This window comes from Triticum dicoccoides, chromosome 7A (genome assembly GCF_002162155.2).
Source record: "Triticum dicoccoides isolate Atlit2015 ecotype Zavitan chromosome 7A, WEW_v2.0, whole genome shotgun sequence".
Lineage (NCBI taxonomy): Eukaryota > Viridiplantae > Streptophyta > Magnoliopsida > Poales > Poaceae > Triticum > Triticum dicoccoides.
The window spans coordinates 290907435-290924651 of record NC_041392.1 but is presented as its reverse complement, the minus strand read 5'-3'; positions in this window follow the sequence as shown (position 1 = coordinate 290924651).

Sequence of the window (17217 nt, the reverse complement as noted above, 5' to 3'; positions counted from 1 at the left end):
ACTAATAAAATACGAATGCATGTCGCCAAAGATTATATTGTTGGATTCGTATTTGAACATAGTTTCCAGTTATATAATTTTTGTAACATGCATTAACATTTTGTTGGTTAAATTTAAGGTTATATACCAGCAAGAGTTTGCTCGCAACACACACGTCTTATTCCATCACAAACGGCTTAGATGGATCAACTGTATGCCACGTATCGCATACGCAACTCTAATACGATTCGTGCTTGATGTCTCCGACATCGCTCACATAGTTTGTCTTATTTGCCACGTATCACTATGCCGGCCTCTGTTCGCATCCCCCGGTAAGCTCTGCTCGCCGTTAGGCACCGCGGCACGCTCTGCTTGTGTCTAACGACGCGCTCGGCTTGTGCACAGCTTTTCCTTGCGTGTGCAACTACTATATGCATATATATGGTTGCTCGCTGTTGAGGCGACCGCAGAGCGCTCTGCCAGTGGTTGGGCTTGTGCATGATCATGTCGGGGGCTCCATATGCATCCGATTGTGCCACGTGCGTTGCCATGCGATGCAGTTACGTGCGGCACAATGGAGTTACGCACTGGAAATTAGAAGTGCCATCAGGGTGAGACGATATTCCAGGCCGTTTGTCTTCCCCTTTAATTCTCACGGCCATTATAACCTTAGTCTCTTCAACCTTTCGATCGCGCCCCACAACACAACAAGGACATCCATGACGGCACATAGAGAGGGGATGTCTAGTGGCGCTCCAATGGAGTCTGGCGAGCATAAAGTGGAGACCCACGCGAGGGAGACGGATCTCTCGGTGGTGTGCACCATCGACCCGGCCGTGGTGGACGACTACATCAACACCGTTGAGCAATTGCTTGCTCGAGACAAGTACAAGGTGGTCGGCATCGACCTCCAGTACACCGCCGGTCGTCCCAACATAGATCAGAAGATTGTCGTCACCCAGTTGTGCGTGCGCCATCATGTCCTCATCTACCACTACTGCATGGCCACAAAGCCTTGCGACCGTTTCACCAGGTTTGTCAATAGCGCCGACTACAAGTTCACCACAATGGAAACCACCGAGGATGTAAAAGCGCTCAGGGTTACGGGCTTGGCCTGCCAGAACCTTGTCGAAATCCATGAGCACTACAGGGTATGGGGCAACACAAAGAAGGACTCCCTGTTTGAACTCGCCTCAGCCATCATCGACCCATACTATGAAAAGATGAAGCAGGATGCCTACAGAACACGTCCCGTATCCTGGCACGGGGCCTGGATGTGGCAACTGGATGAACCTCACCTCATGTTCATGGCCAAGAGTGTGTACACATGCTACAAGATGCACAAGAAGATCATTGACGTGAGGAAGTGCCTTGTTACAGAGATCGACGAGGCTGGATAGATCCACAACCAGAGCAAGCATCACAAGAAGTAGATGATGATCAGCTAATCGTTTATCCTAGTTAATCATACATGTAATATATAGTTTACTTTGGTGTGTGGAAATGTCATGTGTGTAGTAGCCACCTATGTAATTATGCATGTAATAGTTTACTTTGGCATGTGCAAATGCCATGGTTGTAGTAGCCACCTATGTAAGTGGACGTTTAATTTGGTTATGCAACCATGTCCTTATAAGTGTGTGATATATATATATATATATATATATATATGTGTGTGTGTGTGTGTGTGTGTGTGTGTGTGTGTGTGTGTGTGTGTGTGTGTGTGTGTGTGTGTGTGTGTTGTTGTTCTGTATGCAATCCCATCGCACAACACACATGTCTAATTAGCAGCAATCGTCTGTGTTATTATCGGTCTTCGCGCACCTTTCTAATTACAGACATGTTTGCCACTTATCACACACATCTTGTTATATCGAACCATTTCTGTTCTCTTGTCTCAACGCAAACAGTTCATCTGAGTGAACCGCATGCCGTATATTGCACACACCTTGATCTGGCTGACCGTTTCCTTTGTGTTGCCTAATCACAAATAGTTCATCCGAGTGAACCATATGATGTATATCACACACACCTTCATCTGTCTGCCCATTTCTTTTGTTCCTCCTCATCGTAAACAGTTAATTGAACTGAACCGTATGCCCTGCATCGCACACGCAACTAAAATCTGAATCATGTTTGATGCATCCGTCATCACAAACGTTTTGTACCTTCTTGATGGTGTTTTTACACCACCGTTTGAGATTATTGCATCGCACATAGTTTCGTCGAAGGGTCTCTGATCATAGTGTCGTGTTAGCAGCATCCTGCAGTAGTGATCTCATCCATGTAGCCAAGAGTGGCTATATATAATAAGCCAGTTATTGTACTTCCTCTATACTGGAGTAGTACTACTTGGTGAGGGCCATATTTGAGCACAATACTATCATGCATGGACCTTGACCATTGATGTTGGCTTGAACTACGTCGGTATTTTCCCAAAGAGGAAGGGATGATGCAACACAGCAACGGTAGGTATTTCCCTCAGTGATGAGACCAAAGTTATCAAACCTGTAGGAGAACCACGCAACACTACGTGAACGGCACCTGCACACAAATAACAAATACTCGCAACGCGACATATTAAAGGTGTTGTCAATCCCTTTTGGGTAACGGCGCCAGAAATTGGCAAGTAGACGGGATAAAAATTGTAGTAGATTGATAAATGAAAATAAAAGCAAATAAAATTCAGTGAGATATTTTTTGTTTTTTTGGATTAATAGATCTGAAAATAAAAGCAAACAAAAATAGAACGCAAAGGAAAATATAATAAAGAAGAGACCCGCGGGCCGTAGGTTTCACTAGTGGCTTCTCTCAAGAAATAGCAAATGGTGGGTAAACAAATTACTGTTGGGCTATTGATAGAACTTCAAATAATCGTGACGATATCCAGGTAATGATCATTGTATAGGCATCACATCTAAGATTAGTAGATCGACTCCTGCCTGCATCAACTACTATTACTCCACACATCAACTCCTATCCAGCATGCATCTAGTGTATTAAGTTCATGGAGAAATGGAGTAATGCAATAAGAACGATGACATGATGTAGATAAGATCTATTTATGCAGAAATAGATCCCATCTTGTTATCCTTAATAGCAACGATACATACATGTCGGTACCCCTTCTGTCACTGGGATCAAGCACCGTAAGATCGAACCCATCACAAAGCACATCTTCCCATTACAAGATAAATAGATCAAGTTGGCCAAACAAAACCCAAATATCGGAGAAGAAATACGAGGCTATAAGAAATCATGCATATGAGAGATCAAAAGACTCAAATAACTTTCATGGATAAAAACATAGATCTGGTCATAAACTCAAAGTTCATCAGATCCCAACAAACACACCGCAAAAAGAATTACATCATATAGATCTCCAAGAGAACGTTGTATTGAGAATCAAACGAGAGAGAGGAAGCCATCTAGCTGCTGACTACTGACCCAAAGGTCTACAAAAGACTACTCACGCATCATCGGAGAGGCACCAATGGACATGATGAACCCCTCTGTGATTGTGTCTAGATTGGATCTGGTGTTTCTGGAACTTGCAGCGGCTGGAATTGATTTTCGTCGACTCCCCTAGGGTTTCTGGAATATAGGGGTATTTTTAGAGCAAAGAGGCGGCGCGGGAGGCCACCGAGGTGGGAACAACCCACCAAGGCGCTGCTCACCTAGGGCTCACTCTTCGGTACTTCTTTGGCCCACTAGATGTCTTCTGGTCCAAAAAAATCCACAAAAAGTATCGTTGCATTTGGACTCCGTTTGGTATTGATTTCCTGCGATGTAAAAAAACATGCAGAAAACGGCAACTGGCACTGGGCACTATGTCAAAAAAAGATATAAAATGTCTATAAAATGATTGTAAAACATCCAAGAATGATAATATAACAGCATGGAACAATCAAAAATTATAGATACGTTGGAGACGTATCAGCATCCCCAAGCTTAATTCATGCTCCTCCTTGACTAGGTAAATGATAAAAACAGAATTTTTGATGTGGAATGTTGCCTAACATGTCATCACAAAATCTTTCTTTTATAGCATGGACATTTGGAATTTTATATGGTTCAAAGCAACAGTCTAGTTTTGACATGAAGACTTTAATACTCAAGCATATCAACAAGCAACCATGTCTTTCAAAATATCAACCCTAAAGTAAGTTATCCCTAGCCCATTATGCTCAATCATTGATCCATTCATGAAACACACTCGCATATTAGCTACACCCAATGCTCAAGTACGATCATAGTGCCCCTTAGTTGGTGCTTTATAAGAGAAGATGTAGACTCAAGTAAAAATAAAAATTGCATAAAGTAAAAGAAAGGCCCTTCGCAGAGGGAAGTAGGGATTTGTAGAGGTGCCAGAGCTCAAAGCGAAAAAAGATAGAGATAAAACATTTTGGGAGGCATGCTTTTCCTGTCAACGAAAATGATCGAGTAGTTCCCAATACTTTCCATGCTAGATATATCATAGGCGGTTCCCAAACAGAAAATAAAGTTTATTCCTTTTCCCACCATACTTTCACTTTCCCTGGCTAGCCGTATCCACGGGTGCCTTTCATACCAACACTTTCCAAGGAATTTATTATTTTACAACATAAAGTAAATTCATTTTTCATTTCGGGACTGGGCATCCCTAATACCTTTTTCGTACTCTCGTGCAATGACAAGTGAATAAACACTCGTCGTGAGAATAACACATCTAGCATGCAAATATATCAGCCACCCCCTACCGTTTCATGAGCGGTACGAGCACACAAAAGAGAAGTTTATTTTGAAAATTAGAGATGGCACATACAAATTTTCTTAGAACGGCAAAAGAATACCACATATAGGTAGGTATAGTGGACTCATGTGGCAAAACTGGTCTAAAGGATTTTGGATGCACAAGTAGTGATCATACTTAGCAAAATGAAGGCTAGCAAAAGATTGAGAAGCGACCAACCAAGAAACAAAAAATCTCATAAGCGAGCATTAAGCATAACTAACACCAAATAATGCACCACAAGTAGGATGTAATTTCATTGCATAACTATTGACTTTCGTGCTCATATAGAGAATCACAAACCTTAATACCAATATTCTTACTAAAGCATACTTACCCATCAACATGACTCACATATTATATCGACATATCTCAAAACAATTACAAGGAATCAAGTTTATTTTGTCCAATGATATTCATGATTTTTTTTATTATATCCTCCTTGGATATCTATCACTTTGGGACTAGTTTTATATGTTGTTTTTGATAGCTCAAACAAATATAAGTGAAGAACATGAGCATAAAATTTTTCTTCTCTCAAAAGAATTTAAGTGAAGCAAGAGAGAATTAAAAAATACTAATTCTCAAATAAATCTAAGTAAAGCATGAGAGAATTTCTCCAAAAATACTAAAGCACACCGTGCTCAAAAAGATATAAGTGAAGGACTCGAGCAATTCCATAGCTCATAAAGATTTAAGTGAAGCATAGAGAGCAATTCTAACAAGTCATGGCATAATTTTGTCTCTCTCAAATAGGTGTGTCCAGCAAGGATCCATGACTAAGAACACAAAGAAAAACAAGCAAATACTTATATCATACAAGACGCTCCAAGAAAAACTCATAGTATGTGACAAATAAAAATATAGTTTCGAGTAAAATACCGATGGTTGTCAAAAGAAAGAGGGGATGCCACTCGGGGGCATCCCCATGCTTAGTTGCTTGATACTTTTTGAATATTATCTTGGCGTGCCATGGGCATCCCCAAGATTAGCCTTTTGCTAATCCAGATTCCTTCATCCATCATAAAGTCACCCAAAACTTAAAAACTTCAATCACACAAAACTTAACAAAACCTTCATGAGAACCGTTAGTATAAGAAAGTAAATCACTACTATAAGTAATATTGCAAACCCATTCATATTTTATTTTTGCATTACATCTAATGTATTCCAAATTTTCTATTGCAAAAACTCTTCAAATAAAACCATAGAATCATCAAAAGAAGCACACAACGTAAAGAAAACAGAATCTGTCAAAAACAGAATAGTCTGTAGCAATCTGGAGATTTTGAATACTTTTGTAACCCCAAAATTCTAAACACTTAGGATAATGTGAGAAATTTTTATATTAATCTTCTGGAAAAACAATCAGTATTTTATCACGCTTCTATTAAAAATGAAAATTATTTCCCTGGGCACAAAAGTTTTTGTATTTCAGCAAGATCAAATCAACTATCACCCACTGAGGGAGTCCTGGATTAGGGGGTCTTCGGACAGCCGGACTATATCCTTTGGCCGGACTGTTGGACTATGAAGATACGAGATTGAAGACTTCGTTCCGTGTCCGGATGGGACTCTACTTGGCGTGGAAGGCAAGCTAGGCAATACAGATATGCATATCTCCTCCTTTGTAACTGACCTTGTGTAACCCTAGCCCCCTCCGGTGTCTATATAAACTGGAGGGTTTAAGTCCGTAGGACAACATACAATCATACCATAGGCTAGCTTCTAGGGTTTAGCCTCTCCGATCTCGTGGTAGATCAACTCTTGTACTACACATATTATCAAGAACAATCAAGCAGGACGTAGGGTTTTACCTCCATCAAGAGGGCCCGAACCTGGGTAAAACATCGTGTCCCCTACCTCCTGTTACCATCCGCCTTAGACGCACAGTTCGGGACCCCCTACCCGAGATCCGCCGGTTTTGACACCGACATTGGTGCTTTCATTGGGAGTTCCTCTGTGTCGTCGTCATTAGGCTTGATGGCTCCTTCGATCATCGATAGCGATGCAGTCTAGGGTGAGACTTTTCTCCCCGGACAGATCTTTGTATTCGGCGGCCTCGCACTGCGGGCCAACTCGCTTGGCCATCTGGAGCAGATCGAGAGTTACGCCCCTGGCCACCAGGTCAGGTTTGGAAGCTCAAACTACACGGCCGACGTTCGCGGAGACTTGATCTTCGACGGATTCGAGCCCCTGCCAAGTGCGCCGCACGGTCACGATGAGCATGATTTAGCTCTACCATCGGACAGTGTTCAGGAAACCGCACCGACAACCGCTCTGACCCTCAATTCAGAGCCAATTGTGCAATCCATGGACGGGTGGATAGACCCCGCCACGGAGGCCGCACTCTCATCGGTGATTGAGCTGAGTATCGACCTTACCCTTCACGAGAGCCGTGACGCCAAATTGCCGGATTCTCCCCCAGCCACGCACTCCGAACCGCCTGCGCCCGTGCCTATCGAATCCGACTGGGCGCCGATCATGGAGTTCACCTCCGCGGATATCTTTTGGCCCTCGCCCTTTGGCGACATGCTGAACTCATTAAGGTCTCTCTCCCTGTCAGGAGAGTCCTAGCCGAACTATGTTTGGAAGGATTGGGATGCGGAGGACGAAGAAATTCGCCTCCCACCCACCGCCTATTTAGTAGCCACTGTCGACGATTTGACCGACATGCTCGACTTCGACTCCGAATACATCGACGGTATGGACAACGATGCAGGAGACGAACAGGAACCACTGCCCACAGGGCACTGGACGCCCACTTCATCATATGATGTATATATGGTGGACACACCCAAAGAAAACGACGACGAGGAACAGAAGGACACAGCGAAGGGTTGTTACCTCGAGAAGCAGTCAAAGCGGTGGTGTAAGCGCCGCTCAAAATCCTGCCTCGGCAGAAGCAGCGATCATAAAAACCCAGCGATAGAGCAAGGCGAGCCAGCGGACGACAAACACGGCATTGAACCGCCGTCCGACCACGGCAACACGGAGAATCAAACCAAACAACCCGACTCTGTCGAAGATAACAGTCCGGATAACATCACACTGGACAGGCACCCAGAGCAATAGAATACCCATAAAAGGCTTGTTGCCACTGCGAGGAGTCTGAAAAAGCAGAAGCAAAGGCTCAGGACTGCACAAGACACACTCAAAATCAGATGGAGTGAAGTACTCAACACTGCAGCGAAGTACGGCGGCAATCGCCATACCAAGAGCTACCCGAAGCGAAAGCTGCTATCTGAATTCGATGAGGAGGCCTTAGATCCCCTGCAATTAAAAAACAAAACAGCCATCTGGTCGGATAGCCGTCCTCGTGGCCAAGATAGAGCGGCAAACGACGCCACACATAAGCCAGTACGCGACCCACATGAGGACTCGCATCAAAAGTACGGCGCAACCAGATCCATCTACGGGCCACGCAAGCGCGCTCCAGTATGCAATGCAACACAACAAACATCCCAACACCACGGTACACCCAAATACAGGGGTGTCGCACACCCCCTATGTTTCACCGATGAGGTGCTGGACCACGAATTTCCAGAAGGATTTAAACCCATAAACATAGAGGCGTACGACGGAACGACATACCCTGGGGTCTGGATTGAGGACTACATCCTCCATATCCACATGGCTCGAGGAGACGATCTCCACGCCATCAAGTACTTACCCCTCAAGCTCAAAGGGCGAGCTCGGCATTGGCTTAAAAGCCTCCCCAAAAACTCCATTGGAAGCTGGGAAGAGCTCGAAGACACTTTTCGGGCAAATTTTCAAGGGACCTATGTCCGACCACCGGATGCAGACGATTTAAGTCATATAACTCAACAGCCCGGAGAGTCGGCCCGAAAGCTTTGGAACAGGTTTCTCACTAAAAAGAACCAAATAGTCGACTGTCTGGACACCGAAGCCTTAGCGGCTTTCAAACACAGCATTCGAGACGAATGGCTCGCTAGACACCTCGGCCAAGAAAAGCCGAGAACAATGGCAGCATTAACAAGCCTCATGACCCGCTTTTGCGCGGGCGAGGACAGCTGGTTAGCCCAATGCAGCACCAGCGACCCAAGTACATCCGAAGTCATGGATGAAAACGGGAAACCACGACGCGACAAAAACAAGCACCGGAATAAAGAAGACAGCCTGAAGAGCACGGCGGTAAACGCCGGATTCAGAAGCTCTCGGCCAGGTTAGCAAAAGCTGCCCTCCAAAGGCAACAGAGACGAACTGTCCAGCCTAAACAAGATTCTGGACAAAATATGTCAGATCCACAGCATCCCGGATAAACCTGCAAATCATACCCATAGAGAATGTTGGGTCTTCAAGCAGTCCGGCAAGCTCAACGCCAAACACAAGGGGCAGGATACACCAAGCGAAGACGAGGATGAGCCTCGCAAGCAAAGAACTCGGGAACAAAAGAATTCCCACCAGAAGTTAAAACAGTAAATGTCTTACACGTGACAACGGGGAGAAACAAAGCGTCACCCCTAGAGACACATGTCCCAGGGCCTATCACAGCGGAGTTCTGCCACTGGTAGTCCCAACCGATCACCTTTGACCATCGGGATTACTCGGAAAGTATCCAGCATGCAGGATGGGCTGCCTTGGTGTTAGAACCGATAATTGACGGATACCACTTCACACGAGTCCTGATGGACGGCGGCAGTAGTTTAAACCTGATATATCAGGACACGGTCTGCAAAATGGGGATAGACCCAAAAAAAATTAGCCATAGCAATACTACCTTTAAAGGAGTAAAGCCAGGCCCAAAATCCCATTGCACGGGCTCCCTACTACTAGAGGTTATATTCTGCTTCCCTGATAACTTCCGCAACGAAAATTTAACCTTCCACATCGCTCCGTTCCAAAGTGGCTATCAAGCACTACTCGGACGCGAAGCTTTCACTCTCTTTAAGGCAATACCGCATTACGCTTCCCTCATGCTTAAAATGCCCAGTCCACGTGGCATCATTACAGTAAATGGAAATATTGAGTGCTCCTTGCGCGCGGAAGACCGCGCGGCTGCCTTGGCAGCCACACACTAAACGGCCTCACCAACTAAAGCGTCTGACAGGTCGTTAAGACCACGGACACGGTTGGACGAGTCTGGTGCAGCTATATGTAATTGATACAAGTTTGATGGCTATACCCCTATTACAATACAAGGGGCTCAACGCGTGCGCACAAGTGGAAATTAGGCTCAACTTTACTCATTTTGAACTATATATTGTTTATTTAGTATAACTTACCTTTTGCACGGCAACTTTTCAATTAAGTTCCTCTCTTTTTCAGATGACCATCGTGCTACACCCGTCCAGAATATGGCACAACGGAGACACAGGCGCAGACGTGCAGCAGGGACCCGTTCCAAGGATTCTTTTTAGATTAAGACCCTACATAAACCTTTTTTACTGTCTCTTGTTGATCCACATCCCTCGGATTCTCAGTACAATTGAGAAGGATGCTGACATATTGGCATGTGGCCACGTCAGAATACTGCACATACCTGGACACTAGGGGCTTATTACAAAGGGCACTATTTAGGCCCGGTTTACATCATAAAGACCGAATACCTTAGGGAGTGTTCGGCGTCGCGAGTTTGGCCTTATATGCATCAGCTCCGAATCATGTCTTTGGTCAAATGTTGGGTTTGCCCGGCTCCTGTGTTTTGCTGCCTTACGTTCCGCTCTATCGGCTAAGCCAGCACCAGGAGAACTACTGCGATTGTGCCCTGGTTCATCCGGACGAGCACCTCAGTAGAGAAAGCCAAAAACTAACTATCATGATATAGCGTGAGACTGGTCAACCACTCGATTACCTAGCGGAATCTTCAGGATTCCTCCGCCTTAACGAAGGGCCGTTTCCCGGCCAGGCATGTACGCGCCTCGAATCCGGATGAGCGCGGAGCCACCAGGGGCTATATAGTAGCCCCACTGTCAAACTCCTCTGGCTAAGTGAAAGTGTTAAAGCATTATAGTCTGGTTGCCTAGTTCGCTGCGCTATCACCTCCTTAATGACCAAGACATTGTATCAAGTGTGAACATGCGTCTTTTGCGAACACCCCCGCATTATATGTGTGGGGGCTGAAGCCGACGACTGCCATCTTTCAGGTTATATATATATATATATACATAAACGGCCGCATAGGAGGCATCATAGCACTTTCGGGCAAAAGTATAAATACAACGTTGATAAATTCAATAAAACATTGTTTGTACAATGGGACTACATGTCACTAGAAAAATAATATTCTTCAAGCACTGCGCCTCTATCGAACGAGCGCCTTCAAGGACTTCTTCAAAGTCGTGCTCGGCAGCCACTCGGCCTATGGCCAAACCCTGTGCCGCTACGGTGGTGGCCTCCATCTCCGCCCAGTATGTTTTGACACGGGCAAGGGCCATCCGCGCACCTTCTATGCATGATAATCTATTTACAACATCGATGCATGACACAACTTCAAGGAATTGTTGCACTAAGCTAAAGTAGCTACTCGGCCTTGGCCCTCCCGGTCACAGGTGATCCACAATGGACCTCATGGCAAGTCCGGACAACCTATGGAGCTCGGCCCAAGCGGTCAATCACTCATTCAGCAGCAGCGGACGGTCTGGAGCGTGACACTATGACCAGAACAGCTTCTCCACTTCGGGACCTTTCTGATCCTTGAAGTACTCGGCGGCATCAGCAGCGCTGGCAGCTAAATCCATGTACGCGTCCGCAGAACTCCATAGCCGGTCCAGAGGAGCATACTTCGGATCTCCGAACTTAGTTCGCGACAAGAAGGGCTTCCCAGACACGATATCTGCAGCTTGATTCAGCTCCTCCTTCGTCGCTCTAATTTTGGAGCAGGCTTCCTTGGCAGCCACCCGGGCCTTCTCCATGTCCGTCGCTTTCGCCCGGTTTTCCTCTTCAAGAAGCCGGTAACGGTCAGCAGCATCTTTTAACTCCACGGCCATCTTGGCAATTTTTTCTTTGCTCTCGCAATGTGCGGCCTGTTCGGCCCTTAACTCTTCGGCCGCTTGTAAAGCGGCCGCATTGCTACTCCTTGCTTGGTCCTTGGCTCGGGCAAGCTCCGCCCGAAGGGTCTCCATGGTGGCCGCTCCATCTGCAGTCACAACATATTAAAAATACTGGCATCAGGCTGCTCTTATTATGTGACAATCACAAAAAAATCACTGACCCTGCGCCTCATCAAGCCGCTTGTTGACAAGCACGATGTCGGCATTTGCCGCATCCAGCTGCCGCTTTAGTTCGGCATACCCATTAGTCCGGCTAGCTAGTGGAGCCTCCACCACCTACACATAAAGGCAGTCTGGTTATTACCTGGGACTATGATCCTCTATTTGCTGCCGCTTTCGATGACAACCAGAGTCTCGGGGGCTACTATCTACACAGGGACATCTAAAAATGTGCGGTACTTTCAAAAATGTACATCATTTCACGTACCTCAAAACCCGTTAGTAGACTCATAAAGGCTTCATGCAGCCCGCTTTCAGCGGATGAAATCCTTTCAATCACCGTACCCATCAATGTGCGGTGCTCTTTTGAGATAGCCGCTTTCTCCAGCAGATCCTCCGTATGTCCGAACGCACACCAGATGGTGTCGGACTCTCTTGATTGCTCTCTTCGAGAGCCGGATACTGAGGATTTCGGGTGGCCCTAGGATTACCTTCTGGCCTTGCCGGATCAGGAGAAGCCCTTCGCGACGACACCTCGGGGTCGCCCGCTTCGTAAGGCGCTGTGGCAGGGGGAGGCATTTCACTCTCCATCATCTCCAGAAGAAGATCCCCCGAAGACGAGCTCTGCTGAGAAGGGCTAAGATCCGAACTGCAAGATAAGTGCTTCGATTATTTTCCTTAGAAATAGAGCAAGATATTTTCGTTATTGAATACCCTTTTACTTACAGCTCGGTAGAGGGCTGATCCCCGCGCGGACATTGTGCGGCAAGAGTACACTCCGAGGCAGGTCCCTCTGGCGGAGATTTATTCTCCAGTTTGGAAACCTTAGTTTCTGGATCTTCAGAGGTAGACCTCTTCCTTCCCCAGGGAGAGAGAATGTCAGATTCTTCCCCTTGGTTATCCTCCCTCGCGGAGACGCTCATTCCCTCAATTGGAATAGGTAGTGATGGAGGCCTGCTTTCGCCCTCTTTATTCCCCCCTTCATCTTCCTTTGAGGGCACTAGACAAGGTGCTGGCTCGAGCATCTTTTCCAGCACCGGATAGTCCAAGCCTTCAGGAAGGGGGGCCGAACACCGGATCATCTTCGCCTTTGTTATCCAGTCCTGGTCAAAGAGCGATTCTTCAGAATGTTGTCATGATAAATAAAAGGACAGTGTGTTCGGCCATGGGATTACTTACTTGGGGAGCGGGGCGGTTGCAGCTCAGGACCATGTCCTCGGTAGTGTCCGGACACTCTATTTGGGGTCCGAAGAACGATTTGTACATCTCCTCATGCGTCATGCCGAGGAAATTCTAAATAGTGCGCGGTCCTTCCGGGTTGAATTCCCACATGCGGAGGGGCCGGCATTTGCAAGGCTGGACTCGATGAACCAGCATAACTTGCATTACCATAACCAGACTGAAATCTCCCTCGAAGAGATATCGGATACGGCTCTGCAGTATTGGCACGTCCTTGGCTGGACCCCAGCTCAGCCCCCTGCTGATCCATGACATCAGTTGTGGTGGAGGGCCCGAAAGAAAGGTGGGGGCAGCTGCCCACTTGGCACTTCGGGGAGCTGTGACGTAAAACCACTCCCGTTGCCACAATCCGGACACCTCTGGAAAGGAACCCTTTGGCCATGGAGCGTCAGCAATTTTGCTTATTAGAGCACCTCCGCATGCTGCGTACTGCCCCTCGACCATCTTCGGATTCACATCAAAGGTCTTGAGCCACAGGCCGAAGTGAGGGGTAATGCGGAGGAAGGCCTCACAAACGACAATAAATGACGAGATGTGAAGAAGGGAATCCGGGGCCAGATCGTGAAAATCCAGCCCGTAATAGAACATGAGACCCCTAACAAAGGGATCCAGAGTGAGGCCAAGTCCTCGTAGGAAGTGGGAGACAAACACAACACTCTCGTTGGGTTCGGGAGTAGGGACGACCTGCCCTCGGGCGGGCAGCCTGTGCGAAATTTTGGCGGTTAGATATCTGGCCTCCCTCAACTTCTTGATGTCCTCCTCCATGACAGAGGAAGGCATCCACCGGCCTTGAAGGCTGGATCAAGACATGATTGAAGGTCCGAGGCACCTGACCTGGGCTTTGGGTTTTAGAACTCGAAGCGGGGGAAGGATTCGATTGAGCACGGGAGGAAAAAAAGTAAAAGCCTTGTCCCTTTATAAAGGGGATGAATACCAGGCATCCTCCTCATGGCCGTTCGAGACTTACCTAAGATCTAGGAGTCATACCAACAGGCACGGTTGGGTTACCCACGTTTGTATTGATGAGAATCCCGTAATAAGGGGAACACGATCTCTGCTTTGACAAGATGTGTCAAGAAACCGCCTCGTGTTATGTGCGGGGCTGGTTAAAGAAAAAGGGTTCGAATAATTACCGGCCATGGCGTGATGTCATGCAGCCAAAACGTGTTAGCAGATTAGATTTGTGGAAATATTATTCTCTCTACGGTGGTATGTGGGACTTATTTTGCAGGGTCGGACACTATCCTTGTATTCAAACTCTTTTGTGGTGTATTCGGAGGAGGAACCCGCCTTGCAATGCCGAAGACAACACTGCGTGCCGGACTCATCATCATTGAAGCCTGGTTCAGGGGCTACTGAGGGAGTCCTGGATTAGGGGGTCTCCGGACAGCCGGACTATATCCTTTGACCGGACTGTTGGACTATGAAGATACGAGATTGAAGACTTCATCCCGTGTCCAGATGGGACTCTACTTGGCGTGGAAGGAAAGTTAGGCAATACGGATATGCATATCTCCTCCTTTGTAACCAACCTTGTGTAACCCTAGCCCTCTCCGGTGTCTATATAAACCGGAGGGTTTTATTCCGTAGGACAACATACAATCATACCCTAGCCCTCTTCTAGGGTTTAGCCTCTCCGATCTCGTGGTAGATCAACGCTTGTACTACACATATTATCAAGAACAATCAAGCAGGACGTAGGGTTTTACCTCCATCAAGAGGGCCCGAACCTGGGTAAAACATCATGTCCCCTGCCTCCTGTTACCATCCGCCTTAGATGCACAGTTTGGGACCCCCTACCCGAGATCCGCCGGTTTTGACACCGACGCCCACCGTGATCCCAAAGGCTTTGCTTGGCACAAACACTAACTAAAACACAAAAAACACAATCATAACAGTAGCATAATTGTGCAAACACTCAAGAACAGAAAGAAAAATACAAAATAAATTGTATTCATTGGGTTGCCTCCCAACAAGCGCTATTGTTTTAGGCCCCTAGCTAGGCATAAGATTTCAATGATGCACACATGAAAAATAGTAATTAAAACATGAATAGAGCATCATGTAACATGTTAAAAACACATTTAAGTCTAACATACTTCCTATGCATAGGCATTTTATAAGCATACAAATTATCAAGACAAGAAATTTCTAGCATATGCAAGGTAGAAGAATAAAACATTGACGATCTCAACATAACGAGAGGTAATTTAGTAACATAAAAATTTCCACCACAATATTTTCCTCTCTCATAATAATTACATGTGGGATCACAATCAAATTCAACTATATAGCTATCATATAAAATTTTCTCTTCATGATCCACATGCATAAAAGTTTTATAATCTTCCAAGATAGTGTGATTAACATCAACTAAAGTCACGACCTCTCCAAACCCACTTTTATCAAAGATTTCACAAGATTGAACACTCTCCAAATATGTGGGATTATTTTTTACCTAGAGTTGACACTCTTCTGAACCCACTTTCAATATTATTGCAAACATATTCATCATGAGGCTTAAATAAACTATCAAGATCATAAGAATCATTATCACCCCAATCATGATCATTGCAATAAGTAGTGGTCATAGCAATATTAGCATCCCCAAGCTTGGGGTTTTGCATATTATTAGCACAATTGACATTAATAGAATTTATAATAACATCATTGCAATCATGCTTTTCATCCAAGGAGCTATCATGAATCACTTTATAAATTCCTTCTTTTAACACTTCATCACAATTTTCAGATTCATGAATCTCAAGCAAAACTTCATAAAGATAATCTAGCGCACTCAACTTACTAGCAATTGGTTCATCATAATTTGGACTTCTAAAAATATTAGAAAGTGGATGAGGATCCATATCAAGATATTTTTTAGCGAGCGAAGATGCAAGCAAATAGAAGGCACATGGAAACACAAGCAAACATGAGATCTGACGAGAAAAAGGCAAACGGGAAAAAGAGGGCGAATAAAATGGCATTTTTTTGTGAAGTGGGGGAGATGAAAACGAGAGGAAATTGGCAAATAATGTAAATTGCAAGGATATGAGATTTGTGATTAGGAACCTGCTAGATGTTGGTGATGTCTCCCCGGCAATGGCACCAGAAATTCCTTTTGACGTTTGCTTAAACTACGTCGGTATTTCCCATAGTGGAAGGGATGATGCAACATAGTGATGTAGCTTGAAGCTACGTCGGTATTTCCCCAAAGAGGAAGGGATGATGCAGCATAGCAGCGGTAGGTATTTTCCTCATATGTGCAACTAAGGTTATCGAACTAGTAGGAGAACCAAGCAACACAACGTAAACAGCACCTGCACACAAATAACAACTTCTCGCAACCCGACATGTTAAAGGAGTTGTCAATCCCTTCCAGGGTTCGGCGCCTCAAGATAGGCAAACGAACCTGAGGTAAATTTGTAGTAGATTGATAGATTGAAGGTCAAATAAATAAATAAGAATAAATTGTAGCAAGGTATTTTTGGGTTTTTTGGTTTAGTAGATCTGAAAATAAACGCAAAGGAAAATAGATCGCAAAGGCAAATAATATGAGAAAGAGACCCGAGGGCCGTAGGTTTTACTAGTGGCTTCTCTCGAGAAAAATAGCAAATGGTGGGTGAACAAATTACTGTTGGGCTATTGATAGAACTTCAAATACTCATGACGATATCCGGGCAGTGATCATTACATAGGCATCATGTCCAAGATTAGTAGACCGATTCCTGCCTCGATCTACTACTATTACTCCACACATCGACCGCTATCCGGCATGCATCTAGTGTATTAAGTTCATGGAGAAATGGAGTAATGCAATAAGAACGATGACATGATTTAGACAAGATCTATCTATGTACAGATAGACCCCGTCACTTTATCCTTGGTAGCAATGATACATACGTGTCGGTTCCCCTTTTGTCACTGGGATCAAGCACCATAAGATCGAACCCACTACAAATCACCTCTTCCCATTGCAAGATAAATATATCAAGTTGGCCAAAAAAAACCCAAATATCGGAGAAGAAATATGAGGCTATAAGCAATCATGCATAA